At 39.0% G+C, this 10,998-nt stretch overlaps 1 long non-coding RNA gene across 4 annotated transcripts; it reads right to left on the reverse strand.

Moving 5' to 3' along the window:
• Positions 1-3,587: 3,587 nt before the first annotated feature.
• On the reverse strand, positions 3,588-10,998 carry LOC127306728 (uncharacterized). Of its 4 annotated transcripts, none has more exons than XR_007854843.2 (8): positions 10,505-10,998; positions 9,971-10,233; positions 7,137-9,249; positions 6,901-7,049; positions 6,744-6,834; positions 6,524-6,669; positions 6,353-6,438; positions 3,588-6,220 (listed from the first exon to the last, which is right to left on the reverse strand). It is a non-coding gene; the product is annotated as an uncharacterized lncRNA (long non-coding RNA). The 4 variants fall into 4 exon arrangements; XR_007854845.2 differs by having other exon boundaries at positions 7,137-7,291; positions 8,179-10,233; XR_007854842.2 differs by having other exon boundaries at positions 7,137-10,233.

Genomic DNA, 10,998 nt, shown 5'->3' on the forward strand with positions numbered 1-10,998 from the left:
AGAAAACAAAATCTTATGTGTGGTTGCTTGAAGCATTTTTGGAGTCGGTTCAGCAGAACCATCCTAGGTCAATAATCACTGATGGTGACCATGCTATAGTGAAGGCAATCTCGAAAGTATTTCCTAATGCAGATCACCGGTTGTGCTGCTGGCATATCGAGCCAAACATGATACACCATCTCCGCAAAACAAAGCTCATCGATTCTAGAAAGTGTGTTTAGTACTGCAGGAATGTCCACGAGTTCGAGAGTCGTTGGGCAGATTTTCTGGAGGAGTATGAAATCACAAAAAGATGCATCGATTAATAGGATGTACGAGCTACGGAAGAAGTGTTCTAGAGCCTATACAAAACGTAGATATTTTCTTGGCATGCAGAGTAATCAGCATAGTGAAAGTCTAAACTCTCTAGGATTTATAAGAATTTGGATAGGCGAATGTCAATTGCTGATTTGCTAGAGCATACAGTGGCGTATACGCAAGAATGAGGCCAAATTGGATGCTAGAGCTTCACATACAGTACCTTTTACAGAATTAGATGCTGAACCATTTTTGAGAAGTTCTGCAAATATTTATACTCTAGTGATGTTCAAGAAGGTAAAGCAGCAGATTGATCAATTGCCAAAATGGAGGGTAGAAAAGGTGACCAAACATGATATTGTGGTGGTTTATGTTGTTGCTCTCAAAGAGAGAAGGGGTGCCATTTATGATGTGAAGCTTACCATGGCCGGTCCAATGGTCCAGGGAGTTTAATATCGCTGCCCGGAGATGGAGACAGAGGAGATCCCGTGCAGATACATATTCCTCTGTTCTGAAGTTCCTTTGCTTGATCAGCATTCCTAGGTGTTGTATTTCGAGAAGATGGACAATGCTAGCCAAGCCAGCATTTGAATCCGAGAGGAAAGCTAATATGCATGATTGGACTGAGCGGATGGATCGCTAACACAACCTCCGCAAAAAGTCTAATTTCTTTCTATTCAGTGTTGCAAGTAGCCGGAGAAATCACAAAAGGTTCTTGATTTTCTCGAGAGTCTTACACCAGACGTCGGCGAGGACAACAACGAAAATGAGGCGGCATCATTTGGTCCTTTGCCTGCATACTTTTCAGGGGCAGACCAAACCTTTACGGGGAAGTGGATCAAAAAAAATTATTCCGAAAGGAGGTCCATCAAAGAACAATAAGAGGAAGCCGTTGCATTAGATGTGGAAACCAAATTAATGATGCTACTTCGACAAGGCACGAGTATTGCTATCATATTTGTTATATTTTGCTAGATTTTGTGATATAGTTCAGACTTATTTTTTATATTTTGTTGGAACAAATGTATCCTCTTTGATTAAAATGCGTAGCTATTTCGACAAGACACATGGTTCCAGCTGTATTTTAAATTGTGCAGGTTGCAACAACATCAACCAGCTTAGGTCTTTTTTGAGTTTCAGTAAGTGTCCAGGTTGTGATGAATTAGCGTTTTATTTGAACTTATGTGGATGACCATATTCTAGTGGTGGTCTTGCTATTCCAATGAAGTTATATTGTGGAATGTGTGATGTTGTTTACTAGTTATAACTAAGCAGTGTACATGGGACCAGATGACCGAGTGAGGTGTACATCGGAGCCAATGTGTACGTGGGACCGGATGATAGAGAGACGTGTACGTAAGATCGGATGACCAAGAGAGGTGTACGACAGAGAAGATGTGTACGTGGGACCGGATGACCGATAGAGGTGTACGCCAGAGCTACGTGGTACCGAATGACCAGATAACCACGAAACGAGTATCTAGTATGTACTATCACGTTCACAAGATTAATTATTAATAATAAATTATTATTTTTCAGTAAAATCAGATTTGTTATCCGTAACTAAATAGTAGTAATTTATGCAAATCTCACCGTACTGTTTGTTTTTCAAATACGATATATACTAGCCTTAGGTTGTAACAAACTGGTAGGTAGCTGCGTAGCAGTCGCGCTATTTCCTTTTGAAAACAAATCCCTTCAAACAAGCTGGCGATGCGGAGAGTGTATATACTCGCTGCCTCATTCACGTGAGATCTGATAGGACGCAGCATCTACTCCGTCAGTTCGACATCTCTTGTTTTCTTCCTCGAGTCATCGTCCAAATCTGCTCCTTCCGGCATCGATGTCAATGGATCCCCCGAATTTTCACCCACCAGCTCCGGTGGGTGCATCCGTTGTACGATTATTTTTGTTGACTCATGATGCTAAATTATAGTTTAATATTACGGCTGCAAGTCTAGTATTTAATTCCAATCTTTAGTCGTCGTCTACAACAACGTTATGATATTTGCCTTGATAATGATTTCGCAGAAGGCAAAGGCCAAGTCGAAAGTCAAGAAGTCGGTAGAAAACAAGGACAAATCTTCGGCAAAAGCGAGCAGAAACACGGTATGCACATGATATAGCGTCAAGTATTGCAGGACTAATTTTTAACTGATGAAAAAGAAACACAAATCTGTTCGCTAGTGTTATTTGTAAAAATAATCGGAGCTCTAGGAGAAGCCTAGAGAAAGGCCATTGAGGCAGTTGGTCTTGGATGCCTCCTGCACATTTCTTCTGTCAAAATCCGTCGAAACTTGTAGAGTGATACAAATCCAAATTAGATGCAATTGTTATTGGTAGGGATGATATGGCTGAGTTAACCTTACAAGAGGTCGAACACTTATTTAGTCTTCCTGCATGGGTAAGAGCACCTCTAAGACCAGAAGTGGTACAGATGTTCCATGAGATGAAGCAAAAGATAAAGCGGCGAATAACTTTTCCTAAATTGGAGCAGACAATTAGAAAATGAATTAATACATTAAGTGATGAGTTGTCTTTCCTTCAGGCATTTTTTTTGTACAAAATCTGGTGTATTCTATGCCCAACTACCCAACATTACCTCAGTGCATACTATATATATGCCTTATGTGACTAGCAGGGAATCAATCTTGGAGATAGACCTTGCCAGGTTATCACTTTATCATCTACTTAAGTATGTAAAGCAGTATAATGCAGCACTTAAAGATTCTGAAAACCTCGAGGGAAATCTTCCTCTGTTGCATGTATAATTTTTCACATGTTTTTACATATTACATGCATTCACGTGCTGCACACACGGTGAATAACTATTCATACATTATTTTGCAGTTTTGGTTCTGGGAGAAATTTCGTGTGGATAGATTTGATGCTTCAATCGACTACACAGGATGTGAGGCACCGCTTCTCCAATATTGGGATAAGAAAAAGACGCTCAAGGTCTGCGCCGTTTTAAATGAGCACGGACGTGACGCTGGAGAGGTACACATAATTCTATAGTGCCCGCACTATTTATTACTGACAATGTATATAAATATAATATATGACATCTATCTTTTTCGGTACGTTTTTGATCTAAATGAGGCCTTCTAGGGCTTCATCACCATTAACTTTGTTTGATGACTTTACGCCAACAGATTCGAAGGTATTTACTTAGTCCTACAGTTTAGTTTTCCTTCTTAAAACCACTTAATAATCTATTATTTCTTTGGTCTACGGTTGGCGCTAAAGCTGCACGAGTAATGCAAGTTAATCTACTGACTCGCATAAAGATCAACAAGCATGGCGATTATCTTTTTAAATTTGAACAGGAGCTAAATGCCTTTTGTCAGCAACGAGCCAATGTAAGACTCAAACCTATTGAAATGAACCACAGTACTTTTCCCCTACATATACAACGGAATAATATTTATGCATGGATTCATGCAGGACTACGACGACTTTGAACGTAGACTGGTGATGTATGATTACATATAATACAAGGATTTCAGCAGACAGAACCTCCCTCATGCTTGTCCGTGACTTGAACAAAGAGTTCGAGGTAAATGGCTACACTATTCGTGATAGTAAATACAAACTTTTTCTAATGAACTCCTACATCTTACCTAGAGTGTACTGACTCGAACAACATCAAAAATAAAAGGCCAAGTGACAACGTCCTCTCCTCACCCAGAAATAAGATCAGGATACATGATGACACGACAGTACCACAGAAAAGGGAACAAAGGAAAAGGACATCAACATGTAAGAATAGTGACTTCGTGTACTTCGAATACTCTAAGCTACCTAGAAAACCAAAAAATACTCCAAAGACTAGTACTACAAAATCATATAGTAGTACTCCAGTTGAAGAAGTGAAAGGTGAGGTTATTAACTATTTGACTATATCAATGCATCACCGGAAAACAAAATACTTGTGCACATAGATGATTTGACGATGAATAAAGAGGAACTCATCTGTCTAACATCTCCTGCAATTCGCACGTTTACGGAAGGATGGTTGCACATCCCTGTAAGTGATTAATTATGAAAAATAGCTGGTTTCTATTTTACGTCATGAATGTTAACTTGTTCTTGGGGTGCCATTCAGCTCATGGATACAGTCATAACATGGATGCGTCACATGCGCCCCAATCTAGATATAAGTGCAGGTCGCACAGTCTACATGCAGAGGGCATCAAGAGTGGACTTACTAGTTAGTTAGAGATGGGAGGAGTGATGCATATAAAAGGGATGTATGAAACAAGAATCATGGTACTCAGCATGGGAAAAACTTACATTTTCCATGTGTTAGTTCTGTATGTTATTTACTCAAATGCTCGAACACTAATTATGGTTTTGCTACAGATTTGTCTACCAGTGAACTATGACAATATACACTGGTACATGGTCAATGTGAATTTCGAAGAGAAACTAAAAAAGTTTTGGACTTCATGCGTAAAGAAACAAAAAACTTCAAAAAAAACCCACCTAGAACTAGCAAAGATGGTAAGTCCATTCAACAGTTGCTATAAACAATTGTGTTAAACTAATTAATATTATATTTTCATACTTATAGCTCAAAATAATAGAAGCACATCTGGATGTAACATCTCGACACGACTGCGAAAAAGAGTGATAGTTGGCCTGATTACGCCGTTAATAGTTGGTCAGTTTAAGTTGTAAAGAATGTGCCATAACAAAAAGACGGGTACATTGCATTATATTTTAACCACACCTTTAAAATTCTGAGTTTCTTACTGTATATATTGATTACAATACAATCTACATGGTTTTTTTTTGCAGAATTTATGCGGACAATCTACATGAATTCTGCAAAAAAAATCATGTAGATTGTATTGTAATCAATATTTATAGTAGGAAGCTAGAAATTGTAAAGGTGTGGTTAAAATATGATGCAATATACCTGTCTTTTTGTTGTGGCACATTCTTTACAACTTGAACTGGCCAACTATTAACGGCGTAATCAGGCCAGATATCACTCTTTCCGCAGTCATGTTGAGATGTTACGTCTAGATATGCTTCCATTCCTTTGAGTTGTAAGTATGAAAATATAATATTATTTAGCTTAGCACAATTGTTTATAGCAACGGTTGAATGGACTTACCATCTTTGCTAGTTCTGGGTGGCTTTTTTGAAGTTTTTTGTTTCTTTATCGCATGGAGTCCAAAACGTGTATTAGTCTTTCTTCGGGATCCACATTAACCACATACGAGTGTATATTGTCATAGTTCACTATTAGACAAATCTGTGGCAGAAACATAATTAGCAATGTATAGAACTTGACACAATGAGACTCACCATGTCATGGAAAATGTAGGTTACCATGATTCGTGTTTCGTACATCCATGTTATATGCATCACTCCTCATCTCTAACTAGTAAGTCCACTCTGGATGCTCTCTTCATGTAGACGGTGCGACCTGCCCTTATATCTGGATTGGGCACATGTGACACATCCATGTTATGATTGTATCCCTGAGTTGAATGACACCACAAGAACAAGTTAGCATTCATGACGTAAAATAGAAACTGACTTTCATAATTAAGCACTTACATAATTAAGCACTTACAGGGTGTGCAACCATCCTTCTTCTGTACATGTGTGAATTGCGGGAGTTGTTAGACAGCTGAGTTCCTCTTTATTCAGCGTCAAATCATCTATGTGCACAAATATTTTGTTTTGCTGTAATGCATTGATATAGTCAATGACCTCACCTTTCACATCTTCAACTGGAGTACTACTATATGATTTTGTAGTATTAGTATTTGGAGTATTTTTTGGTTTTCTAGGTGGCTTACAACCTTCAAAGTACACGGAGTCACTATCCTTACATGTCGATGTCCTTTTCCTTTGTTTCCTTTTCTGTGGTACTGTCGTTTCATCGTATATCCTGATCTTCTTTCTGGGTGAGGAGAGAATGTTGTCACTTGGCCTTTTATTTTTGATGTTGTTCGCGCCAGTACAGTGTATGTAAGATGTAGGAGTTCATTAGAAAAAGTTTGTATTTGCTATCACGAATAATGTAGCCATTTACCTCGAACTCTTGGTTCAATCCGTGCTAAAGTCCTTGTATTATCTGGACTCATACGTCGCTAGTCCACGCTCAAAGTCGTCGTAGTCCTGCATGAATCCGTGCATAAATTTTATTCTTTTGTATATGTAGGGGAGAAGTATTGTGGTGCATTCCAATAGGTTTGAGTCTTACGTTGGCTCGTTGCTGACAAAAGGCATCTTGCTTCTGTTCAAATCAAAAAAGATAATCCCCATGCTTGTCGATCTGCCAGTCAGTAGATTATCTTGAATTACATCACGTCTCATGTTGACGAACGACTCGTGCAGCTTTAGCACCAACTATAGACCAAAGAAATAACAGATTATTAAGTGGTTTTAGGAAAGAAAACTAGACTGTAGGATTAAGAAAATACCTTCGAATATATTGGCAGGAAGTGGTCAAAAGAAGGTAATGGTTGATGACGCCCTAGGAGGCTCCCAAACCTCCTTTAGATCAAATACGTACTGAAAAAGATAGATGTCACAACGTTGTGAGTAATAAATAATACGGACACTATAGAATATGTGTACCTCTCCAACGTCACGACCGTGCTCATTTAAAATGGAGCAGACCTTAAGAGCCTTTTCTCATCTCAATATTGGAGGCGCGGTGCCTCACGTCCTGTGTAGTTGATTGAAGCATCAAGTCTGTCCACATGAAATTTCTCCGAAAACCAAAACTGCAAAATAATGTATGAATAGTTATTCACAGATTGTTTAGAACATGAATGCATGTAATATGTTTAAAAACATGTGAAAAATTATACCTGCAACAGCGGAAGATTCCCTTCGACGTTTACAATCCCCTGAAGGCCTCTTTCGGGATCTTTAAGTGCTGCATTATAACTGCTTTACAGACTAGATGATCAAGTGATAACTATCTCCAAGATTGCTTCCCTGATAACCACATATGGCATATAGTCTGCACTGACGTAACATTGGGTATAGAATACACCTGATTGTGTACAAAATAAATGCATGAAGGAAAGGCAGCTCATCACTTAATGTACTAATTCCTTTTCTAATTGTCTACTCCAATTCGGGGAAAGTTATTCGCCGCTTTTTCTTTTGCTTCATCTCATGGAACATCTGTACCAGAGTTGCTCTTCCCCGTGCAGGAAGACTAAGTAAGTGTTCGACCTCTGGTAAGGTCAACTGAGCCATATCATCCCTACCAATAAAAAATGCATCTAGTTCGGATTTGTACCGCTCTGCGATCCATCTGCATAAGTTTCAACGGATTTTGACAGAAGGAATGCGTAGGAGGCATCCAAGACCAACTGCCTCGATGGCCTTTCTCTCGGCTTCTCCTAAAACTCCGATTATTTTTACAAACTAGATCATAAAAGTGGGCGCCGCGCCCATCCATCTTAAAAAGATAAATAGTAGAAATATTTGAGAAATTTACAACTGAATTAACATAATAATATGTGAGAAATGCACTCTACATCTTGTAGAAAGAACAAAACTACTTCTAGAGTACTACATAAACTGAAGCATAGAAGTGCATGCATGAAGCAGTAAACACATATGCAGGGAAGTACTGACAACAAAAATTGTCTAAATATATATCGATGTAAGCGGGATCCGAACAAATACATTGGACTCAAAAGCAAAGTGGCAGTTTATCATATGTTTTTTATAACTTTCTTTTACAACGATGGCATATCATTTGCAGTTTCGAGGGGAAGAATCCTCTTTATTATGATAGCAGATTGTGCATTTCGTCCCTTACAATTGGCAACCTCCGCCAGTATATGAAACTCCCACGATAGAAAGTCATTAAGAGAAAACAATCTACAAACTTACCTGACCTCATGAATGTTTGCTTCTCTTCTGCATTGGTTGATATCTCACCTAGAGAACCAAGTTTTGAGTTGCACCTTAACATCTTCCAATATACTCGCATATGTGGAGGAGTCAGCGATTCCATGGCATTGAGATGCAAATCTATTTCCAAACAGACTTTGATCCCGCCAAGTTGAGTAGCCAACCCAAATCACACACAGTTCTGCTCAGATGGCATCATGGACGTGATCTTTCATTCCCGGTAGAGGAGCTAGGACCTCCCCTTATCTGTGGTGATAACACCCCAACTGGCCAAGGCATCCCTGTGAATTTAAGAGCCATTTATGTTAAAATGTCAATATCCTTCAGACGAGGCTTTCACTCATCATTCTTCTCCTTGCCTTTCTTCCTTCTTGAAAATTTCTAGGTACTCCGATTGTATAGCACCATTTTATGCATCACCTCATGCGCTGGCAGTGGTGCATCGATCATCCCCTTGCATTTTGTTTATGTTATTCCACATGTACCACCAGCAAGGATCTGAAAACGTTTCAGTTCTGGAAATTTCCAAATTAGTTCACAGTAGCCCTAATCGATTGCATCTTTGCCAGCACAGATCTACATCAATCCAAATAGAGGCCTCGTCATATTGCTTTAATCAATTTGCATTAGATAAAAAAGGTGATCCCATCTTCATCTTCCCGTCCACAAACAAGTCACTTCATATCCTCCATGACTATTCCCTCTTACTTTCAGGTTTACATGCAGAGCCAGAGAATTGTTGTCTACTCCCTGAGCAAACACCTTGATTTTGGAAGGACAAGACAAAACTCAAATGAGGCAGCAGAAGTTGTCACTACAGCTTCCAATGTTTCCCGGACTGATTGAGCTACTTCCCACATCCATCCCATGGAATTGATTGTCCAACTAAACCTGAAGCTTGTAGACTTGTTTAACGGACTGGAGACCTTTGCTATCCAAATGCCACACCACAAAATGTCCAGCCATTTTTGCTCAAAAGTATCTGAAGAATTCTCATCACATCATCCTATCCCCAAAGGTAACTGGAAATCTCAATTGGAAGGTAAGGATCTAGCAAATAGAAGAATAACAATTTGCCATCTTCATTTTCAGACTAACAAAAATGGTATCTCAGCTACATTTACTGGGTAATTACAAATAAATCTATGCATCATTTAGCAGGAAGATACTTTTCAAAAGGATCTGGAACTGGTGGTTAATTCACAACCTCTTTACATTGTTAGACATGTGATTTTGGGACTGCTTGATTTCTAGAACAAATTCTTGCTAACCACACACATCAAAAATCAGACTCAAAATAAATCTCGAGGAAATAGAAAGAAAGGGTATGCTCATCATTATCCAAGCAATGCTCCTTATATAAACTTTCACCAACATAACTCTCTTTTCGCAACACTGATTCCTAGGAAAAAAAGGTGTTGAGCGTATAAATCTACATGTATTTATTCACCCATGAAAATAAAGAAGTATCCGGAACACCATAATATATTCACAGAAAACAAAAAAAAAAGAACACAATAATATAACTTTAGATAGAACGAAAATAAACAGCATGGTACCAAGTAATGGATGTGGTGTTCAAATCCATCGATATCGGTAATACATAATTTGCGAAAGATTAATGAAAAGAACAATAAAAATGGACTAATTATTTTTTGCTACATCAGGTAATTTAATGGATCAGTTAAAGCCAAATGCTTCATGCTTTCAGATAAATGTATAAGGTGGAATCACAAGGGATGCTATGGATCGCCAGATCAAAATAAATTACCTTCAACAATGATTAGTGAATAATTAGATGTAACATACGGTTACAAGCAGTCATATTTGTTTGTGATATAACCATGACCAAGTCAGCATTTTGCCTCGGAAAAGAGTTAATCCATACATGAATAGCAGACCACATTGAGTTGTAGCTGGCATTTACGGCTTTGCACACAGCTAAGGGATGCAAGCAAAATATTCATATTCTGGTCTTGGCTTTCATACATGATAAATCTTTCTTGCTGAAACATGTCCTCCACTGCACGACCACTGAAATGACAATAACACAATTTCAGCGTAAAGAAACTGAAAATAAATTCTTAACTACCAAGATCTCAAGCATTTTGTTTTGCCGGCAATAATGAAAAACTCACTACGCTATACACACGAGCAAGAACCAAGAGGTCAAGCTTGCATATGGAAACAATGTATATTAATATTTAACAGACATACCGACTAACAGCGAAATAAAAATTATGCAAGGAGACAAAATCATTTCAGGAACACACTCAATTTGAGGCTAAAAAGGGGTGGTACGTACCCATCTTCAACTGTATAATCTGAAGGAAGTCCTTGGGTACAGGCACCAGCATATTCTAGAAAATTGATAAGAAAAAACGCATGTGGAGAAATACACAAATAAATCCCATTGATTAAGGCTGATAGAAGGAGAAGGAAGAAAAAGGGGCTTGTGCGGCTTGTAGCTTTTCCTCATGTGCGCATCATCTCCTTCCTTTGCCCTTTGTTCTTCCTGAGCCACGAGCCCCTAGAAATCCATCCGAGTATCCAGAGAGCTCTCATCCGAGGGGAAAATAGAAGTGACGAGAGAAATTGAAGACAAGACTAAAGAGGACCGTGGCGAGTGGCTAGTGGCGATGGCGGCACACCATATCTCCTTCCCCGTCCCCTTTCTCCCCAAAAACCATAATCCCAGCTGGTTGCCCCTGTGCAGATAGAGGAGACAGGTAGGCGCTAGAGTTTTTGGAAGGGACGAGACTCTGAGAGGAGACTACTGCTGCCGCCACCACCATTGCC

The sequence above is a fragment of the Lolium perenne genome, chromosome 6, assembly GCF_019359855.2.
Source record: "Lolium perenne isolate Kyuss_39 chromosome 6, Kyuss_2.0, whole genome shotgun sequence".
Lineage (NCBI taxonomy): Eukaryota > Viridiplantae > Streptophyta > Magnoliopsida > Poales > Poaceae > Lolium > Lolium perenne.